General features: G+C 44.9%; 1 long non-coding RNA gene across 2 annotated transcripts in view; it reads right to left on the bottom strand.

Annotated features, from left to right (window-relative positions):
• Positions 1 to 206: 206 nt before the first annotated feature.
• LOC134948846 (uncharacterized) overlaps positions 207 to 22,198 on the bottom strand; it is a 129,708-nt gene continuing 107,716 nt past the window's right edge. Inside the window, exons 2-3 of one of the 2 annotated variants that reach the window (XR_010183047.1) lie at positions 17,970 to 18,513; positions 207 to 477 (exon numbers count right to left, since the gene is read on the bottom strand). This is a non-coding gene — a long non-coding RNA (uncharacterized LOC134948846). Of the gene's footprint in view, positions 478 to 17,871; positions 18,514 to 22,198 lie in introns of those variants that run through there. The other variant, XR_010183046.1, reaches the window with a different exon arrangement.

The following is a 22,198-nucleotide window of genomic DNA, read 5'->3' as shown; positions in this document are numbered from 1 at the left end:
GAGGAACATGTGGATTCTAGATGGGTAGCCACACGATGAATCAAGGTGATAGCAGCGTCATCTGTCGACCTATTTGCTTTATATGCAAATTGAAAAGGATCCAGATTGGCTGGGATACTTTTTTTTATGTGTCCCATAACCAATCTTTCAAAGGCCTTCATTATAAGAGATGTCAGAGCAATTGGTCGGTAATCGTTTGGCTCACTGGCCTTACCATTTTTGGGGACCGGGACAATAATAGATGACTTAAAACACTTAGGCACATGACAAGTGGCAAGAGAAAGGTTAAAAATTATAGTAAAAATCCCAGCCAACTGCTCAGCACATGTCTTGATAACATTTCCCGGAATCCCATCTGGGCCGGGGGCCTTACCTGATTTAGAACTGGCAAAGCACCGTCTGACAGACAATTCATCCAGTACCAGGGGCTCCGCGTTCTCCAGATTCCCATCCCAGTCTACAGGGGAAACAGCCATGCTATCAAAACGAGAGTAAAATATATTTAATGTCTCCCCTAGGGAACTGTCAGCCTCTTTATGAGAGGGGTTCTTATTAACTTTGTAGTCAGAGATATCTTGAATACCTTTCCACAGACTTTTTGCATCTTTATCATTTTTAAACTTGCTTTCGAGTTTAACAGAAAAGGCCCTTTTTGCCTCTATTATACCCTTTTTTAATTTTTGACGGGCAGCCCTAAAAACATTTTGGTCACCAGATCTAAAAGCTTTGTCTCTCTCACTTAATAAGGTTCGAACCGTACCATTTATCCATGGTTTATCATTTGCGTAAGTACGAACACACTTTTTAATTGTTACACTCTGTATGCAACAACACACATAACCAAGGACCATGGAAGTAAGGGAGTCCACATTCACATTATTATCATCCCCCAATGATTCTTCAATGAACAACCCCCAATCAGTAAATTCCAAAGCATCCTGAAGTTTCTGCATTGCCCCCTCAGGCCAAACTGTAATACTAGTACTAGTCGGCCTAAACCGTTGGACTACGGTTTTGTATGCTGGAACCAAAAATAGGGACATGTGATCAGAATGACCAATATTGGGATATCTAAAAGTCGCATAAGCATCCTTAATATTACAATAGACGTGGTCCAACACATTTCCCCCTCTAGTAGGGACTTTAACATATTGATAGAATTTTGGTAAAACTACCTTCAATCTAGCCTGATTAAAATCCCCTGCTACTAAAAGAACCCCCTCAACATATTTAGTTTCCAGTTTAACTATAGCAGCGTGCAAGATATCTAATGCAGATTCTACATGAGCAGAGGGAGGAATGTATACGGCCATTACCAACGCCACTGAAAATTCTCTTGGCAAATAGAATGGTCGACACTTTACCACCATATATTCCACAATTACAGAGCAAAAAGTCGCAACAAGACTGGCATCAGTACACCAGTTATTATTTACGTATACACATAGTCCACCTCCTCGCGTTTTCCCAGATTCCATGGTTCTGTCTGATCTAAATAATGATCTATCTGTAAGCTGAACTACAGAGTCCAGGATAGAGTCATTCAGCCATGTCTCTGTGAAAATCATGAGAGAGCAGGTCTTTAAAGGGGACTTGTTTGCCAGTCTCACATGGATCTCATCCAATTTGTTCGTAAGAGATCTTACGTTTGCCATAAATAAACTGGGAAGCGCTGGTCTATAGGGGCACAGATAAAGTCTTACCCTAATACCTGCTCTTTTACCCCGCTTTTGCTTCCTCTCTCTCCGTGGTCTGCGTTTCCATCTGGGCTTGCATACCCTCCAGGGACTAGGCATCCTCCATTCATGGGCAGAGTCTTGTTGCTCAGGCTGCTCGGGCTGACCAGATTCCAGGCTTCCTTGCCTCCTCCAGCCCCTAGCAACCACGGTCCTCCTGAGACCTCCGCAGGATCCACCACAATTCTCCTGACCAGAGGAGCACCCAGCATGCCTCGGGCCATCACCTCCTCTGACCCCGGAACTAGCCTGCGAGCCCGCCGCAGCAGCAGCACTCAGAGGCCGGCCAGCGCCTCCCACATCCACAGCAGCAGCGCCCGGAGGCCAGCCAGCGTCCCCGCCAGCCCGCACACCGGCGCCCGCCGGCCGCACACCCCTGGCCGCACCAGCCCGCCCGCCCGCCACCAGGACACCGGAAGCCCGCAGGATCCCCCACGCGGCTTCCCCCAGCGACAGCGATGCAGCAGAGGGACCAGAGGCGGAACGGACCGCGAGCAGCTCCCACCGCGAGTACACAATCCCACATGGACCACACGGCAGCAGAGCCCCCAGGCCCACGATCCACGTTGCAAACAAAAGGGTGAGTCTGATGGTAGGTAGCGATGCTCCTGCTACTGCTCCTACTACTGCTCCCATGGCTCTGCAAGCTCGCAGCCGCTGCGTCTGAACGCGCCGCTCCTCTATAATTATAATTCTAACTAATTCTAACTATATGAAGCTACTACAAAACCCGTTGCAACTAGGCTGATCTATGTAGGGGTCCAGCCACACCCTACATAGATCTGCTCAGTCACTCCCAATGCTGATTATTTCTCTGACAATTAATTTGTGTCATATCCAGGATTAGAACCCACAACCTATTACACTGGAAGCATGCACTTACTGTTGGAGATATGTGCTCTTGCACAGGAAGTGTGAGAATTCTAACTATATGAAGTTACTTGAAATTGTCAGAGAAATAACTTCATATAGTTATAATTCTCATGCTTCCTTTATAGGAGCAAATAGCTTTATCAGTAAGGTGTCTGCTTCCAGTGTATCTATAATAAAGAGGGTGTAATTTGTAATGTGTAATGACTAGTGGGGAAGTCGGCTACGGAAAAGATACCGGCTGCTGTCAACTTAATTGATTAATGTCGCTGAACACATAGAACAGGAGGAGAGGTGCCCCCTTCAAAGCAGGAGCCCAGCGGCAGCTGACTCCATTGCCTCCCAGAGTTCTGCCTCTGCCCCCTCCTCAGCCTCACTGGGATGCCCCTCCGGTGCTATGTTTTGTAAAAAAAGAGTTTAATATATTAAAATTAGAAAAAAAAATTCCAACTAATACAGTAAACACTTGACAATATATGTTTCAAAACTTACCTGCCAAGACATGTGTTCCTTCCATGGCAGGTGTGTCGATGTCCACAGGTGATGCATACAAAATCGGTACACATGTTTTGATTGCTGACACTATTTAAGCATGTTATATACAGCCTGTGTTTTTGGGTGTATGCAGGAGTTTATGTTGAGAAGTGTGCGAGTTAGCAAGACAGTTTGAGAGTTCTCCAGTATTCAAGGTAAGATATGTTTGTGTTTAGATGTTTGAAACAAAGCCGTGCTTCCAAGCTTAGGTCCATGTAGTAATGTATTTGTAATGTTATGTAGACGTGTAATTTTTTAGAATTGTGTTTAGTATGTTGTATGGTGACATGTATGCAGCACATCCCAATGTGTTGCAGTGCAGTTATTTGTTGTTGTGCGAACGCACAGCTTTTATTTTTTTAACAATAATTTCTGGTGGTTTATGGGTTTTTTGGTCTGTATTGTATGAAGTTTGTAGTGGTGATGTCCTTCATTGTAATTGGAATCTGTTTTCCTTTATTTTAATTGGACCAACAGTATATCTATTTGCTGGTAAGTATATGCATGTTCCTAGGTGTGTTTTGGGTGCTGGGGTGTTGGTATATCTTCTTGTGCTTATTATGTTTTTTGCTGTCATTTACTTCTCCATAAAGATTATATTTGATTTTGATTTTTTGGACAGAGTTCCTTGCTTTATTTTCTTGGCCTTATGCCTGTTTTTTTTTGTATTCCAGTTTACCCTACCTCTATGACTGTTTGTTTTTACCTGGTTTTGTCTTCTAATTGTGTCCAGTTGTAAACCGCAACGGAATTTGCTGCGTTATATAAGAAACTGTTAATAAATAAATCTGCTGGTAAGTATATGCATGTTCCTAGGTGTGTTTTGGGTGTTGGGGTGTTGGTATATCTTCTTGTGCTTATGTTTTTTTGCTGTCATTTGCTTCTCCAGAAAGATTATATCTGAGTTCCTTACTTTATTTTCTTGGCCTTTTGCCTGTTTTTTGTATTCCAGTTCATCTGCTGGTAAGTATATGCATGCTCATAGGTTTGTGTGGTTTTCTTCTCTGCATAAGTATATTTGTTTGTTAATTGCATGTTCAAGGTAAGTATATGCATAATAATTTTGTTGTTGTGGTTTAATTTGTGGTGTAGTATTGTTTGTTAAAATTGTGTGAAATATTACCCAAATATATGGTGTTCTACATTATCATATGGTTTATGATACGGAAGTAAGTGTAGTGTTTTTTTTAATTAGGTATATATACATATATATAATAAAGTGATGATCCGGCACTCTCTGGTATATAGAGTGGCTTGGTCCGGTGCCCTTACTGAACCCTCAGAGGCAAGAGAGTAATTGTATCGTAGGAGTGTACGGCACTCAGGACTCTGACAGTCGAATGAAGCAAGCCTTCTAAGCTGTTAACGTTTCAATTTATTCAATTTTCTTCAGAACATGTTCTGAAGAAAATTGAATAAATTGAAACGTTAACAGCTTAGAAGGCTTGCTTCATTCGACTGTCAGAGTCCTGAGTGCCGTACACTCCTACGATATACATATATATATATATATATATTTTTTTTTTGGAACACATTGGATGTTGTTTTCACACTATTATTTTTAAAATGCTGGTTGCCTCATATCTAGGGTTCGAAGTCATCCAACCCCTGCCTGCCCCTCCTCCTAGAAGGCAACGGAGGCGTGTAAGGCCTACTATATTCCGTACCCGTGTCACCCTGTTTGGTATGCCAGATGAGGTGGTGCGGCGCTACAGGCTGCCCCCTCATGTCATCCTAGAAACTCAATAATAAAGAGTGATCTAGATAGATCAATTCGGCATCCTACAGCAATACCAGCATTGCCTTGCTGTGTTACATTTCTGTGCCACAGGTTCCTACCAGCACATGGTTGGGGTGCTGGTAGGAATCTCCCAGTCAGCATTCTCGAAAATCCTGCAGCGTGTAATTGGTGCTTTTTTATCAAGAATTAAGTTTATATCAATACCATTGGATGTGGGGGCCCTAGCTGTGTTGAAATGGCAATTCCAGGAAGGGGGTAGTCGCTTCCCACACGTTATTAGGGTTGTGGATGGGACACATGTTCCACTTGTGGCCCCAAACCATAATGAAAAAATCTATAGGAACCAAAAAATGTTACACTCTCTGAATGTGATGGTTGTTTGTGGCCCATCCCTCCAGATCCTTTCCCTGAATGCCAAGTACTCAGGCAGTGCACATGATTCCTACATCATTAGGCAATCAGGGATCTGGCTAAAATTAAGACTTATGGAAGGCCAAGACACGTGGCTGCTGGGTGAGTTGTATTGCCGTAATGTTGAAAAAAAAATGTTGGTGATTTTATGTTGGTCATATTTGTGGGATCAGTACTAAATGCCGCCGGTCGGAATCCCGGCGGTCGAAATACCGACGCCGGAATCCCGACCACACAATCCCGACAGGGGTGGTGAGCGGAACGCAGCCCCTTGCGGGCTCACTTCGCTCGCCACGCTGCGGGCACACTATTATATTCTCCCTCTATGGGTGTCGTGGACACCCACGGAGGGAGAATATGTCGGGATTGTGGCGGTCGGGATTCCGGCGTCGGTATTTCGACCGCCGGGATTCCGGCCGGCGGCATCTTGACCGCATCCCATATTTGTTACTTATGACACATCGCAGTTTACAAGTGGAAACAAATATTGCATAATCATGCATTGCATCAATATATTGTTTTGGTACATAAAGAGCAAAGAAAAATGCATCACATATAAAATCACTCCCAAGATATTACCAATCCCGCAATATAAGGAAGTTACGATGTCTGTAAACAGGTTGTCATGCAACGTATTAAACAATTTTCAATTTTCTCCCCAGTTAATTTGCTTTTACAAATCCAACTAGTAGGCTTTAGTATAACCTACATAAAACTTTTAAAAACAAAAAACAAAACAAACAAAAACAGTCCTAAAGGCAACAAGAATAAAGAAAGTGAAGTATCATTGTGTAGTATCACAACTCAGCACAGGAGGGCCAAGGCGTATTCCGGCGCTAGGGCTCAGTACTCCCTATAACGCAAGAGCAGTATACAGATTCAATCCAAGGGGACCATATTTTCTCGTATTTAGAAATGGCATTATTTTTAATATATATATATATAGCGGTTTTTAAAAAGAGTGTAATTCACCAGGGCCTTAAAAGCAGATATAGAAGGAAAATGTGAGGCCATCCACGACCTCGCAATACACACCTTGGCTAGGGCACAAATACTGCGAGCATAGAGGCCCTCCCATTTGTACCATGAATCATGGTCTTCCATTCCCAGTATACAAAATCTCGGGGTCAGCATGCTTCTAGGTATCCCCGTGTGTTCCAGAATCGACCCGACCCCAGACCAAAACACCTGTATTGATGGACAGTCCCAAACAAGGTGCCAAAAGGATCCCTCAGCAGCCCCGCATTTAGGGCAAACAGCTAGATTACCAGCCCCAAACCTAGCCAGCCGAGCCAGTGTCATATAGGATCTATGCAAAATATAGAATTGTATTTGTAGAAACCTAAGCGATTTAGTGACCATACACGGGTACTCCAGGGCAAGCTCCCAGTCTTCCTCATCTATGGGGCCCAGATCAAACTCCCAACGCACACGGAGTCTCGACAGAGGGTCTGCATGAAGTGTTTTAAGAAGGTACGAGTATGTGAAAGAGATCACCTTAACTCGTCCCAGTGAGCTTAAAAAGATCTTTATGGGAAAGGGGCAAAGCACTGGGGGCGAGTTCCTAAACTGTGAGTGCAAGGCATGTTGGAGTTGTAGGAACCTATAAAAGTAATAATTAGGCAGACTATATTCCTCCTTTAATTGCTGAAACTATTTAATTGTGCCATCGCTGTACAATTGGGATATGGAGACTATGGAGTGAGGAGCCCATACCACCCTGCCCTCAAGAGCCCCCAGCTCAGGAAACGAAGCAAAGTGCCAGAGGGGAGTATCCGGGTCCATACCATCAAACCCGAGCAAACCCCTCAGGGCGAGACAGATTTTCATGGCCTGGAATACAATAGGGGGAGAGAACCGAGAAACATTCCCACTCAGCAAAACCTGCGCCGGAGAGAGGCCGGGTAGTAGCACTGGAGAAACGCCCAATGTAAAGAACCAGCATCCCCACCCTGTATCCAAGTGCTAAGATGTGACAACTGAGCCGCATACTAATATAATTGAAAGTTGGGTAAGGCCAATCCACCATCAGCTTTTTGTCTAGTGAGGGTATTCAGCTGTATTCTAGGCCGTTTGTTGGCCCAGATCAAGGATGATAATATACTATTCAATTTCCTAAAAAATGCCGGAAAGATATACACCGGAGATTGCAAAATAATATACAATAGTTTGGGCAAGACTATCATTTTAATGTGGCTAACCCTGCCTGTCACTGTCAGTGGAAGCTTACACCAAGCTCTCGACTTACGTATAATCAGTTGCATAAGTGGGTCAAGGTTCAGAGGTATAAAATCTGAAGGATTATTCGTAACTTGGATTCCAAGATATTTAAACTGGTCTGTCCAGCATAGCGGCAGATTGAGCTTCGGGACATGGGGAGGAGAACCAATGACGGGCATAATAAATGACTTGGACCAGTTGATACGGAGACCAGAAAAGCCGCCAAATTCCTCAATGACCTGCAGCAAAATAGGCATAGATACAGCATAATCATGTAGGAAAAACAGCAGATCATCCGCAAACAGGGCAATTTTGTCTATACAAAGGCCTGTAGCAATTCCCCAATGTCCGGGTGTGACCTAATCAAACAAGCCAAAGGCTAAATGGCTATGGCAAATAAGGCAGGGGAGAGGGGGCATCCCTGTCTGGTGCCTTGAGACAAAGTAAAAGAGGAAGAAATGTATCCATTTACCAAAATCCTGGCACTTGGACTTTGATATAGCAATCTGATCCATTGTATATAGTTAGGGCCAAAGCCCATACATTTGATGACTCCCCACAAGTAGGACCATTCAACACTATTGAACGCCTTAGCTGCGTCCAATGAGACCACGACCGAGTCCGAGGGGAAATCATGTGGAGCTTGCAGAATAGTATACAGCCTGCGCAGGTTAATAGACGTGGACATTCCTGGCATAAAGCCAGATTGATCCTTATGTATTATGGATTTAATAACCGAGTTAAGCCAAACCGCCAAAATTTTTGCCAGGATCTTAGCATTGGTGGGAATGAGAGAGATCGGCCTATGGGACTCTAAGAGTCTGGGGTCCTTACCAGGCTTCGGAAACACTATAACAGCCTCAGACATTGAGGGAGGAAGTTGGCTAGTGGTTAATATATCCATAAACATATCGTGCAACTTAGGGCCAAAGAACTCAATATGTTTTTTGTATAGCTCAGTGGGAATACCATCACATCCCGGAGACTTGCCATTGGGAGACAAACCCACTGCTGCAGTCATCTCTTCTAAAGTCAAAGGCGCGTCCAAATAGTCACTAGCCTCAGAGGAGAGTTTGGAGAGGGATATACTGTTCAAATATATGTCCAAGTCTTCCGTGGAGCATGCCAGCTGAGATCCATATACATCTCTGTAATACGAAAGGAACAGCTGCGCAATGTCTGGGGTGTTGTCTACAATGGAGCCATCAGGACCAGACATCTGCGCAAACGTAGTCCCAGGCCAGTTGTAATGTACCAAGTGGGCCAACAAGCTACGCGATCAGTGATTAAATGCTGCGCTCGGCCCTATTCGTTGTGCGGGTGTCTCCTATATATACAAAAAAATGGCCAATGTGTAGAAATATGGACCTTGCACAATATAGGTAATATATCTTTACTGATCAATTCAAAAAGTAATTAATGACATAGATCTTCCAAACAAATGAGAAATATAAGTAACATAAGGATTAAATACAGTTAATCCTGCAAATAAATTAAAAGTAAAGTAAATTAAAGTATAATGTCCCGCAACAAGTGATATTAACCTCCTGGTCAACACGGTAATGTGAGCGGTACCTGACCCTTGGTGAGTGACCAAAGAGACTAAGGGAAACACAGTCTAGAATGTCCTTCGGACGGCGGCGTCCCGCTCGTCCGAGTAGCTACTTGCACTTAGGTATACCTTATGGGAGTAGTTCTTCACGGTGTTCGGTGGGTATTGACCGGGTGTGTGTTGGGAGCAATACCCTCCGGACTGGTCCGCCCTATTGCAGCCCCGTTCCCCTGCAGAGCGCCGGTTCACCAGCGCTCCCTGGGTGATCGTGTGCTGTGTAAGCAGGGACCTGTCTCGGCAGGGAGTATATCACGGCAGCGGCTGTGTGCGACGTTCGCCGTGTTCCCCGCCGTACGGATAGGGTCTGTCAAACTACCCCCCCGGGGACTAGTCAGGTTGCCTCGGCTCTGAACTCCGGCGGCACGTCGGTGTACGGACGCTCGCCGGATCTCAGTCAGCTGCTGTAGCACGAACTGTCTGGATGGGGGACTAATCAAGCCACCCCGGCCCTGAACTCCAGTGACGCGTCAGTGTACTGACGCTCACCAGATGTCAGTCAGCCGTGGAGGCAAGAAACGTCTGCACAGGGGATGAAGAACAGTCGCGGCTCAATGAACCGCTGACCGTCCCCCCCGCCGTGTAGGGAAGTTGACTCTGCTCACCTGTCACCGCCGATAATGGCCTCCCGTCACCGGCTTCTTCCTCTGGTTTCGCCTTGTAGTGTTTGTTAGCGGAGTTCTCGATGACGCGTTCTCAGCCTAGTGTCCTGTCTTTCTCCCGTGCACGGGTCCTGTACTCTGTCGAGGTGGTTTCCAATGTGTGTCTCTCCAACGCGTTTCATCCCACTAGGGGCCTTCCTCTGGGAGTCTTTGCATGTCCTCTCCATGGGTGCTCTTTATAAAGGGTATAATTTCAAATACCCCGCCTTCTGCAGGTCTCAAAGAGTGCATTTCCTATTGGTCCATCTAATTAAGTTCCTGGTTGGTCAGTGATGCTGTCAGTCTTGGGAGTTCTACCCTCCCATTGGTCCATCTGGTTCAGTCACTGATTGGTCCATGATACTGTCAATCTTAGAAATTCTAGCCTTCCATTTAAGGCTAGAACCAGGTTACTCTGGTAAACTACAGTCCCACGTCCATGTTCAATGGGATTGAATAAATAAAATGCATGACAACAAAACTCTATGTAAATACAGATGCATATAAAAGTATATACATGTGCATGAATGTGCAGAAACATGTGCAATAAATGGATATCATACAACATTGTTCCTAATGGTAATCTTGCTGTCAAATGCTAAAGGGGACAGCTCCCTGCGTAATATAATTCCTTATGGTAATTTAGGTACTTATTATCTCTGTGTCGTAGCAAGTTTTGTTCTTTTGTTCGCTAGCATTTTGTTAAAAACAGATGTTGTGTATCACACTCTAAATGTTTCTGTATAAATGAGTCGGAAACATAAACCATGTACACATATATGATGATACATCCATGTATATATGGTTTCACATGCCGTAATGGGATATTGGATCTAAAAACCATGTGGTAAAACCTTACTACAGATCTCGGTAAATACTAGGACTAATGGCCCTCATTCCGAGTTGTTCGCTCGCAAGCGGATTTTAGCAGATTTGCTCATGCTAAGCCGCCGCCTACTGGGAGTGAATCTTAGCATCTTAAAATTGCGAACGATGTATTCGCAATATTGCGATTACACACCTCGTAGCAGTTTCTGAGTAGCTTCAGACTTACTCGGCATCTGCGATCAGTTCAGTGCTTGTCGTTCCTGGTTTGACGTCACAAACACACCCAGCGTTCGCCCAGACACTCCTCCGTTTCTCCGGCCACTCCTGCGTTTTTTCCGGAAACGGTAGCGTTTTTTCCCACACGCCCATAAAACGGCCTGTTTCCGCCCAGTAACACCCATTTCCTGTCAATCACATTACGATCGCCAGAACGATGAAAAAGCCGTGAGTAAAATTCCTAACTGCATAGCAAATTTACTTGGCGCAGTCGCAGTGCGAACATTGCGCATGCGCATTAAGCGGAAAATCGCTGCGATGCGAAGATTTTTACCGAGCGAACAACTCGGAATGAGGGCCAATGTCTTTTTCTGCAAACGATGGATTTTACTTCGTTGTATTTGTTCAGACCGTATGGGGTCAGTGTCTTAAGTTCGTACATCCATCGTAACTCGATAGTGTTAATCCTCTCTGTGTAGTCCCCCCCTCTCCAATTGTGTTGTACCTCTTGTATCCCTAAAAATTTTAATGAGCGGGGGTCCTTATTATGGTAGTCTTTGAAATGTTTGGACAGGGAATGGTCTTCATAGCCTCGTTTTATGTTGTAAATATGCTCGCTGATTCTTGTTTTGAGCTGTCTTGTCGTCCTACCTATATATTGTTTCGAGCAGGCGCACTCCAACAGGTATATGACCCCTTTGGTGGTGCATGTGATCCTATCCCTTATGTCGTACACTCTGTCTGTATTGTTGGATTTGAATCCCAATTGTGGTTTAGTACTGATCGTTCTTGAATTCCTACACCCCTTGCATGTACCGCAGTGATAAAAGCCCTTTTTTGGTGTAGTGTTGTTAATGGTCAACTGCGTTGTTTTCTTAGGGGGAATATGGCTGTGGACTAATTTTTGTTTTAGATCGGGTGCCTTCCTGTAAACGACCTTAGGTCTTGCCTGTATATGCTCTCCTAAGGATTCATCCTCCAACAATAAAGGCCAATGTTTCTTTAAGATGTTTTGCAATAATGGTGCTTGTTGGGAATAGTCTGTTATGAATTTGATCTCTTGCATCCCTGTTGTCTTGTCCTTGTTTCTATACTCAAGTAGCTTAGTCCTGTCTGTTTCCTCGACCTCTTTAAAAGCCTCTTCTACTAGCCTGTTCTCGTTCCTTTTCTCCCTAAACTGTTTCGCAAGTTCGCTCCCTTGTGTCCTATAGTCACCTACTCTTGAGCAATTTCTTCTTAGTCTAGTAAACTGTCCATTTGGAATTGTTTTGAGCCAGCTTGGGTGGTGTCCACTGGAGAATAAAATGAAGCTGTTAACATCTACAGTTTTCCTGAATGTGTTGGTCTGTATGCTCCCACTATCAATAAAGATGTTGAGATCTAAGAACTCGACGTTGGATTTGCTGTAATGGGTGGTAAATTTTAAATTATTGTTATTGGTGTTCATGTGTGTGAGAAAATCCGTGAGAGTACATTCATCCCCCCGCCAGACGAAAAAGATATCGTCAATGTATCTGGTCCAGAGCACGAGATTCTCCCCAAGCCCCGCCTCGGGCCAGATGTAATGGTCCTCCCACCAGCTCATGAAGAGATTGGCGTAGCTTGGGGCGAATCTCGTGCACATTGCTGTCCCCGTAGTCTGTAAGTAGTAGATGCCCTCAAACCATACGTGATTATGCTTCAGTATAAAGGTTATGCTGTCAATGATAAAACTACGTTGTAGCGGTGTGAGATCTTGGCCCTGTTCTAAGTGGTAATCAATACTCTCAATACCCTGATCATGGTCTATGACTGAATACAGTGATGTAATATCTGTGGTCAACAGCAAAGTTTTTTCATCCCAAACATACTTCTTGTAGACGGTTCAGTATATGCGTTGTGTCTCTCAAGTAGGAGCATTGTTTCAGTACATATGGCTGCAAAAATGAGTCTAGATACTGTGATAAGTTGGATGTAAGTTAACCTATCCCTGAAATGATCGGTCTTCCCGGTGGGTTGGTGTGGTTTTTATGAATTTTGGGCAGATAGTAGAACACTGGAATGATTGGATGTTGTGTCTGTATGAATTGATATTCCTGTTTGTTAAGAATACCTGCCCCTAGGCCCTTCTGAAGATGTGTCTCGAGTTGTTTATGGAAAGTGTTCGTGGGGTCCTGTTTGAGTTTCTTGTATGTTTGCGTGTCGTCTAGAATCCTATGTGCTTCTTTTAAATATTCTGTTTTATTCAAGATGACTATTCCCCCCCCCCCTTTGTCCGCTGGTTTCACTATAATTGCATTGTTGACTGAGCGTCGGTGTACGGACGCTCGCCGGATCTCAGTCAGCCGCTGTAGCACGAACTGTCTGGATGGGGGACTAATCAAGCCACCCTGGCCCTGAACTCCAGTGACGCGTCAGTGTACGGACGCTCACCAGATGTCAGTCAGCCGTGGAGGCAAGAAACGTCTGCACGGGGGATGAAGAACAGTCGCGGCTCAATGATCTATGTCATTAATTACTTTTTGAATTGATCAGTAAAGATATATTACCTATATTGTGCAAGGTCCATATTTCTACACATTGGCCATTTTTTTGTATATATAGGAGACACCCGCACAATGAATAGGGCCGAGCGCAGCATTTAATCACCGATTACTGTCTATAGGTTAGTCACCTAAGTGCTGCAGCTAGCCCGAACAGGTATACTCGGTGCGCAGAGTCACGAACTTTCTAAGCTACTCGATCGATCCACCTGCATATATAAATTAGTTGCTCGAAACAAAAGAGAACGCGCATTTTTATCTGATAGGGGAGCCATCCATGCCGCCTGAGCTGCCAACCATTGTGTTTTAAGCGTAGAGGTGCCCTCTGCCAAATAGCGGATCTCGAGGTCCCTAAATTCAGATTCAAGTTCTCTCTCCCTCTCCCTGCATGACAATTTGTGAGCAGCAATTGTACCAACAGCGTGCCACGTAAAAAAGCTTTAAATGAATCCCAGATAACAGGCGCCGGGGCCGAGGCCACATTATCCACAGACAACCCTCCCACTGGGTTGTCAGGTCTGAACAGTCGCCCAACTGAGCCAACCAGGATGGATGTAACTTCCAATATGACTGTCCCCTCTGGCACTCCACATCTATAGATATCAAGGGTGAATGATCTGATACACCCGGTGCTTCATAATGAACATCTACAATTCTAGGCAGAAGCTCAGGCAAGACCAGGGCCAGGTTGATTCTGGAAAATGAGCCATGTGTGCTGGAAAAACATGAGAATTGCCTAAGCGTGGGATACCGAGCCCTCCAAGCATCCACCCACTGCATACTATTCACAAAGTCTGCAAATTTAGATGGGCTACCCCCCACCCTGGGAGTCTGAGGAGACTTCCACCTGTCCAGGGAAATATCTAACACGTTATTGAAGTCCCCCAAACAAATAACAGGGGTGTGAGGGGAAGAGGCGATAAATGAGGCGCCTTTTTGCAAAACATCATACGAGAATGGTGGAGGAACATATACTGATAGAAGGAAAAAATTACAGGAGCTCAATTTACATTCCATAAACACAAACCTGCTGTAAGGGTCAGTATTCACTGTAATCAATTCAAACTGGACAGTTCTTTTTATCATGACCGACACCCCTCGAGAGAAGGAAGAGTGAGAGGAATGAAATGCCCATCCCACCCAAGGTCTGCGGAGCGACAACAGTCTGTTTCCCTCTAAGTGGGTCTCACTCAAACAGACGATATTCGGGTCGTATTTCTTAATCATTTTAAGTACAAGGGATTGCTTTACTTTATTGTTAATACCCCGGACATTCCACGCCAGAAATTTTAAGGCTGGCATTGCATCCATGTAGTCATCTGGGACGCAACAGATATACACCACGCAGGGTGGATAGGGAGCCACATTATCAAAATTAGCCATGTATCCACCCGCCCATACAAAGCGCTACCCCAGAAACCATGCCGTCCGCAGACCCCGGGCCGCGAGCCGAGCCAGCCAAAACAACACATCATCACTTCACATATTAAAATACAGACATATAGAAAACAATAAACTGAAGGTAAAAACCCATATAGAAACAAACAGCGCCCAAACAACAGCCCCCCTCCCCGTATACCTCCCTGAACTGTGGCATACACATATCCCTAACAAAACCCCAACCCTGGAGATCCAAATGCCTAGCATAAAAAACCTAAAGTCCCAGTACAAAAACCTATGTGTATACAATACTACGCAGCAAAGTCTAGAACCACTAAAACAAGAGGTTGCTCCCCGGACATATACTTGCATGCTTTAGGCCCATGTAAGAAATAAAACTGGATGTCAGTCCGGAGCCAGCTGACGGGCGCCCAGAGCATATCTGTCCAGCCATGCCGCTGCCTCCCTCGGAGAATTGAAGAATTTGGTCTCGCCATCCGCCACCACACGTAGCCTGGAGGGGAACAGCATCGAGTAGGAGATTCAGGTCTCGAAGACACCGCTTGATGGGCAGGAATTGGGCCCGGTCTTTTTGGACATCCGCTGCAAAATCTGGAAATGCCGACACCCGGACAACATTTCGAAGCAAGGGCCCCTTTGTGCGGCCCAGGCGCAGGACAGTGCGCCCGGTCTTTATATTGCAAAAATTTGGCAATAAAAGTTCATGGTGGGGCACCTGGAGGTAACGGCCTGAAAGGTACCCTGTGAGCCCGCTGCACCGCAAACAGGGATGTAAAGGAGTCTGCACCATATGCCTCCTTAAGCCATGACTCCAGAAAGTCCTCAGGATGTGCCAGCTCTTTCTTTTCAGGCATGCCCACAAACCGCACATTGTTTCTACGGAGGCGTCCCTCCATATCCAGGAGCTTGATTTGCATTGTTGAAACTTGCTGGGACACTGCAGAGATGGATTGCTTCAGGGGGCCACATAGATCCTCCAGATTAGAAACCCGCGTCTCGGCTTCACCCACTCTCTCCTGGATACGTTGGACATCCTGACGCAATAATGAAAGATCGCACTGCACTTTCTCCATTTTGTCCGACAAACGCTGTTCGCTCGCTGCTATAGCCTCCAGAACCTGTTGAATGGAAGGAGCAGATGGCGGCATAGCCACGCCCGAGTCGGCCCCGGCCGGGGGATCAGGACGAGTAGAAGGGGATGATTTAGGAGACGACTGCGCCGGCTGGTTAGTAGACTGGCAGGCAAACTTCTCCAATTTAGCCGCAGCCGTGCGTTGGCTGTCTTTCACCATGGTATCCAAGGGTTGAACCACCGACCAGGCACAAACACGGGTCCAGGTAGGCTCGGACAGCATGCAAGTCCCAGATATTCAGTGTCAGGAAACTCAGCAGTGATTAGGATATGTAGTATCAATAGAGCACAAAAATCCCAAACATTCAGTGATGTAAGAGGGGGGGATCAGAAGGACCCAAGGATATATACTCAATAAGGGCTAAGTTATAGGAAAGCAGGGCAGTGTGTCCAGGGTCACTTCACCCAGCCCCTCAGGCTCCTCAGAGTCACAGTGCAGTGGGGATTTGCAGAGGGAGCTGCTTCCAAGATGGCTGCCGGGCCCACAGCCTCCCCCCTCCTCCAGTAGAGGTGTAGAGCCCATACACAGGGATCAGAAAAAGCCAGGTACAATTCTCCAGGGGGTACAGGGGGGTGCCACACACTCCAGGCTGTTTGCAGTGTCAATCTTCACAGCGGGTTTGCACCTGCGTGCGCCCGCAGCAGTGTGGTGGGGCACCGCAAAATTGAGGCCGGCGATGCACAGGCAGCCTAGGCCTAAATCACGGGCGGCAGCTGGCACGGCCAGGAGACTCACACGGGAGATGACCAAGGACGCCCGCCGCTGCCCTGGGGAGACAGATGACTGTAGCAGCTAAAATGTAGCTCCGGAAAAGGGGCCAAGGAGGAAAGAAGGATTAATAGCCCGGGGAGCTCCTGTGCCTTGCTTCCTACCCGCTTGCCGTCATGGCCACTCCCCCGATCATGGATACCCTTGCACCCCCTGGCTCATGACCTTACAGCACACCGACATCAGGGCCACAAATGGCATTTAATTCCGCGCTTACAGCCACTAGGCAGCTGGTGGAGTGCACAGTTGGTGTCCTGAAAGGACGCTTACGTGTGCTCCTCATGTTCTCGCCGGAAATGGTAAGTAAAATTGTTGTCCTGTGTGTAATCCTGCACAATATTGCTGTAAAGAGGCGTGTGGAGCTTCCTCCAAGTGAGGAATTGGCCAGAGAGGATGAGGGGCCAGGGTTTGGCCGGACAAGGATCCGGGGCTCGGAGGCCCAGTGGGGACATGCCCTTAGGGCACGAATAGTCCGAGATTATTTCAGGTATGCTTATGTCCTGAACACGTTAGACACTTGTTTATGGTAGTTTTTATATTGATATTTGTGTAAGGGATAACATATGTGGCTCCAGATTTGATTTTTTAACTAAAAAAAATGACAGTTTGACATATAAATATTATATGTGTATGTGTTTTGAGTAGGGAATTAACTTACTATGAAAATGATATGTATGTAAATGGCTACTGAACAACAGTATTGTTTTGGGGTTAACATATATATTGGCTATATCCTAATGTTTATTTTGTTTATGGTTACAATTAAAATGGAACATTGTTTGATGTTTTTGTTATTTTGACATGCAATCCTCTGATTGAATCTATGCTTTATTTTTCAAACACCATATACACATTGCCACACTAATACAACAATCCTGGATTTTTTTAGCTGAATGGTGCTGGCAAATTTGGTGAGTTGTCAATAATTTTATAACAGTGAGGTTTTTAGCACTGACAGTCGCAAATAGTCGCATATGTTTACGCAAGAGGAACAAACACCACATTGTTAATATACAGTAAGATAAATAATAGAAAAAGTAAAGAAATGTCAAGTGCGCAACAGCAGCTAGTAAATTACTCAACACTCCTGTGAGGTCTCCTCCAACCCTAACCAAAAAGTGCTCATGAATAAATAAATTGGAGAGTAAGACTTAACCAGCGCTTAAAATTGCTTTCCGGATCCAATGTATTCCTTGTGTGTTCATCATTATTAGGTACCGTGCACAAAGAGAAAAAGTGTATATAGTGAAATACCGTTTAAGATACACAAAGACAAATACAAATCAAACTGAAATATAGCACAAATCCCAGGGCTAAAACAAGTACAGCGGGTAATTACCAGATAGTAAAGAACTGTGGCCAAACAGTTCTAAAAAAGCATGTGGGTTTTATCTAAAGGGTTCCGGATTGCCCCCAGTAAACCTGCTTGATGTTACTGGATACAAAATCTCCACTCCACTCCACTGTAAGTATTGTTGTTAGCTCCAAGGACACCACCGACGCGTTTCAACCCCATGCTGGGGTCTTTTTCAAGGTGCAGACATATAGTGCTGATCTCTCCATAAACACATATATTTAAATATCCAGGGCACCAATCACAGGCCAACAGTTCCAGCTGGACCCTATAAATAAACTAAAAGTTCCATGGTCCTCTACTGTACCAGTCCGTCATTTCCCCCTTGTTGTCATGGCAACCCTGTCTCCAATAAGTGTCCAATCAGGCGCCGCACGGCGTCCCCGTTGTCATGGGGACCCGCGTCTCTATATTCAAAGCGCTGCTCAGAGCCGGATTGCGTCACATCTCTTCCGCCTCCCGTCACTGCAGATCAGATAATCCTCCTGTTCAGCCACTTGTTTATGGTAATCTAATGTCAGAAATCACGCTGGAATAAAACATAGAGGCATGACACATAAAAATATTGAATAATTTCTCCCCAAATAAAATATAATTTTAAAACCTCGTCCGTAACATCACTTCTGGTGATATATACATAAACAAATGGGCGTATTATGATCTCTTTACCTAACAAAACTAAAAACCTCTCCTCTAAACACAGATCCAAGATGCATGAATTAGTATAATGTAAAAAGATGCACAGTGTAAAAAATTCATAGTATAAAAAAGGAAGTGTGGGCTAAAAAATCTTTTCTTTTTTCTTTCTAAAACCATTTCACCTCAAAATCCAGGTTTAATCCCCCTGGTTTGAGAATGCCTAAATCATAAATAGCCCTCATTTCTGCTTTAGCCAGCTGGGAGGAGACATTCTTCCATCTCCAATGTCCTTTATCATGTTTAAAACCACAAAATTGTTTAATACCAGAAGTACTACTTTGATGCTTTAACATAAAGTGCTCTGATAGTGCATGGGTGGTGAGACCATTCCTTATGTTCCTTAAATGTTCACCAATGCGGACCTTGAGTGATCTAGAAGTTCGGCCTATATACCATAGGCCACATATACATTCAGTAGCGTAGATCACATTAGATGTGTTGCAAGTTACAAAATCCACTATCTTACAATTATGGCCATTGGTGGATACTTCCGTAATCTTACTGTTTTTACTCGGTATCCCACGACATCCCAAACAGAGCCCACATCGAAAAAACCTTTGGATTTTATAGTGCACATTGCTTTTTTCAAAGGCTGGGCACTTTTTTTTACAAGACTTGTTCTGAGATTGGGGGCCTTTTTGAAGATACACTTAGGTTTAGGTGGGATACACCCCCCAATGATGGGGTCCTTCTTTAGAATCCCCCAATGTCTATTAAGGGATTTTTCGAAATTCCTATACTGGCTGGTAAAGGATGTGATATCTGGTAAGATAAATAAAGCTTATTAATAAAGATGACACCATCACAGGTGTCATCCAATCAACAGTTAGCACACAGTATAAATATTAGACCATGTGAAGAAAACACCATTGGCACCATGCGAGCTGCTGCATTCTCTATGAGGGAGCTAACAGCTATTATGGACCACCACGTAGGCTGTGCGGGGCCGTATATCCCCAACTCCCGATAGCGTGCGGCCTACGCGGATGTCCGCAGAAGACTGCGGGTGACGGTCAAGCACCCGTCGGACCATAGTTCAGCTTGAGCAGTGGTGGTCTGACCTCCGCCACCGTCAGCCAGAATTGCTGGTGCAACTGCACCAGCAAACAAGCGCATGTGAGTAATCCACACTAACACTTGTGTTTGCGTGAGTGTGTATTTTAGCATTTAAATGTTTAACAATATTAGCAAACATCATGACAATTATAAGATAGACCTGTACTGTATGCATATAGACTGTGTGGGGGTAAGCCATGCAGGACACACTGGGGAATGCAGTGGTTGGGGCCCATGTGTAGGGGTGTGGGCAGTTGCCAGAGAGGATGTAGACAGACACCACTTTGGTTTGACAAACAAGTTTAGAGTGCATGGACTGCGGTCCAACATAAATATATACAGTAAACATTACTAATGCAATCATGATAATAATAATGCAATGCCTAAAAATGGCCATTGTCCTGCGTAGTCTAAGTTTACAGATGTTTCAGGTATAATTCAAGTGCACAGGTTGGAGCATAATCCCTAGAGGTGCAGGTTGTGGGGCAAGGCACAGTGGTCCCCCCGGTAAATCCAGTGTTCTCCTGTGGGCCAGCACATTCCTGTATGTCTGTGAAATATTACATTATAAAAAAATTAGTAATAACTAGAAAAAAATCACGTTACAAATGTATATAAACCACAATAGAAAATCTAGACAAAAAACCACAATGGGACCATATGAGAAATAAAAAGAACAAAAATTTTACAATAGTATATTTATTGTAAGAAAAAAAAAATTGGGCAATACATAATTACATATTTGTGTGTTTATATCTCTTTAGGAAGAGCAAAAAGGCAGGTTGCAGGAGCGGAACCAGAGGAATCCTTTCCCTCTCAACAACCCTCTCCCATCAATCCCCGTCCCCCTCTCAACAACCCTCCCCCATCAATCCCCCTTCCCCTCTCAACAACCCTCCCCCCATTAATCCCCCTTCTCCTCTCAACAACCCTACCCCAATCAAACCTCATCCCCCTCAACAACCCTCCCCCATCAATCCCCCATCCCCCTCTCAACAACCCTCCCCTCATCAATCCCCATCCCCCTCTCAACAACCCTCCCCCATCAATCCCCGTCCCCCTCTCAACAACCATACCCCATCAATACCCCTCCCCATCTCAACAACCCTCCCCCAATCAAACCTCATCCCCCTCTCAACAGCCCTCCCCCATCAATCTGCTTCCCCCTCTCAACAACCCTCCCCCATCAATCTGCTTCCCCCTCTCAACAACCCTCCCCCCATCAATCTGCTTCCCCCTCTCAACCACTCTCCACCCATCAATCTGACTCCTCATCCTCCTCCCCCTCTCAAGCACCTGTCCTCCATCAATCTGACTCCTCCTCATCCTCCTCCCCTATCAAGCACCTGTCCATCATTCAATCTCCTCTTCCCCCTCTCAACCACCCTCCCCCAATCCAAATACCATGGACATTCCCACACCTTCCCAATCTGATCCTCCTTCCCCCATCCAACCTCCAACACCTTTCCAAAACCCTTCCCCATCCAAACTTCCCTTTTAATACCGTTCCCCCATCCACAGTGACACTGACAATTGAGAGTGTGCAGCTGAGGCCCTGGAGGAAGTTGAGGGTGATCTTCCGTCATTGGTGGAGAGTAAGTTATTTCTGCCTGAAAAATGTTTCTTTAAGTTGGTTTAAATGTAGATACAACAACATGTGTTTTCAAACTGTCTCCCTGCAACTGCTGTGCTAAAACACATTGCAACATTCCCTGTCACAGTTTATGTATAAAGGCATGCTATCACTGAGGCAGGACATGCTTGGATATGTAGTTCCTCTGCAGATGTAGAGCTGCAGGTTGCTGATCCAGGACCTAGACCAGGAATGTTGAACCTTTGGCACTCCAGATATTGCAGAACTACACATACCAGCATGTCCTGCTACAGTTTTAGCATGGCCAGATTTATAAAAAAAATTGCATGCCATGCTGGTATGTATAGTTCAGCAACAGCTGGAGGGCCAAACATTCACCATCCCTGACCTAGCCCGTGAGCTGTTGAAATGGGCTTTGTGCCTTGCTTCTGTATTGTGATACGTGTGAAATTAATTTGGTATTGTTTACATTCATTACAGATGCTTCGGTTGGAGATCCAAATGTGGAAATGCGGCAGGTTGTTGCGAGGATGGAGCAGCATTGCTTGTGGGCTCCTTGAGGAGATCATTGCCTTAGGCAAAATGTGTTAATAATTTTTATTCAATTTTTTTCACAATATAAAATTAAGCCCCCCCCCCAAAAAAACAAAAACAAAAAAAAAAAAAAACTTTATCTCACATATTTTGCTTGGTGTGTTCTGTAAAAGGTAAATTATCAATATCTAGGGATGTGTCATCATTTGTAAACGCTTAAAATGAGGAGTGAAAAAGTAGTAATCAACTACTAACTGACATTTAAAAAACAAAGGCTGTGACATGACAGTTAGGAGCTGATTGTTTGTTATTATTATTATTATGACATTTT

The sequence above is a fragment of the Pseudophryne corroboree genome, chromosome 8 (assembly GCF_028390025.1).
Source record: "Pseudophryne corroboree isolate aPseCor3 chromosome 8, aPseCor3.hap2, whole genome shotgun sequence".
Classification (NCBI taxonomy): Eukaryota; Metazoa; Chordata; class Amphibia; order Anura; family Myobatrachidae; genus Pseudophryne; species Pseudophryne corroboree.
The sequence above is the reverse complement of the archived record's forward strand: the minus strand, read 5'-3'. Positions and strand labels throughout refer to the sequence as shown.